Below are 1,217 nucleotides of genomic sequence, written 5' to 3'. Positions count from 1 at the left end.
CCCCGGCGGCAGCAGAAGGACCCGAGCGCCAGGAGAGGGCGGACGGGGGACAAGGAGGCTCCCGGGCGCGACGAGGAGAGTCTCGGAGGAGGAGGCGGCGAGAGGACACCCGGGCCTCCTGCCGCCACAGCCGGGTCGGGCCAAGCAGCTTATGCGGGGAGCGCCGGCGGCCAGCCGCAGCCAGGGGAGGGGGAACCCGCGGTCTCCGCACTAGCGATCAGCCAGTGCCCAGGGAGGCGAGAGCGCGCGACCCGTCAGTGGCCCACCGCCGCGCCGCCCTCCCCCTCGCTGTCAGCCCCGCCGGGGCGCAGCCGCCGCCGCAGCATCTTCTGCCCCTACGCCCCCGCCAGCGCTGAGGAAGTCCCCGCCGAGGACCTGGGCCCGGGAGTGCAGGAGGAAAGACCAGAGACTCCCCTAAAACACCCAGATGCGCAAGATTGAAGGAGTGTAGCCAAAGCTTTCTGTGGATTTAAAAAAAATATATATACGATTTTTTTTTTGGCAGAAGAAAAGGAAGACCATCGGGGCTCTGCAAGAAAAAAAGGGGTGTGTGTAACTCATGGATACGTTTCTCCACCTCTCAAACATCTTGTTCTACTTTGTAAACATTTTCTTTTTTTAAACCTCGGCTCCAGCGGGACGCCCCCAGACCTCCGAGGTGCGAGGAGGTGGTGGTTTTCATTTGGGGCTTTGCATATTTGGTTTTTAGGTTTTGAAGAGAGCCTTCTCTTTTCGCCAGACGTCTTATGCGGGGTGAAGTCCACTCGGCCCCCTCCCCCGAGTCTTCGTGTGCACGGAATTCGAGGAGATCCGGTTACTAAGGATATAGAGGAAAAAAATAAATCGCGTGCCTGCTTTTTTTTTTTTTTTTTTTTTTTTAATTGCCTGCTTCTCCCCACCCCCAAATTAAGTTGCTTAGCAAGGGGGAAAGAGGCTTTTTCTTTCCTTCAGAAGCCCAGCCGAACGCCTTTGGTTTTTTGCCCCCAAGGATCTTCCATGTAGGAAGCCGAGGCTGGCGAGCCCGACCCTCGGGAGCCACTACAGGGGGGCCTCTTTTTGGGGAGGCGCCGACTGGGGCAGGCTCGGACGCCCCCAGGGAATCGGCGGCCGCGTCCCTCCGGGGCGCGCCGGGGCCCGAGAGCCGCGCAGGGCGCCGGCCGTGCGGGGTGGGGCAGCCGGAGCGCAGGCCCCCGAGCCCCGGCGGGCGCCCCCGGGCC

This window comes from Marmota monax, unplaced genomic scaffold, assembly GCF_021218885.2.
Source record: "Marmota monax isolate L192 unplaced genomic scaffold, Marmota_monax_Labrador192_F-V1.1 WCK01_AAM20220418_F8-fsc00031, whole genome shotgun sequence".
Lineage (NCBI taxonomy): Eukaryota > Metazoa > Chordata > Mammalia > Rodentia > Sciuridae > Marmota > Marmota monax.
This window is presented reverse-complemented; position numbering follows the sequence as displayed.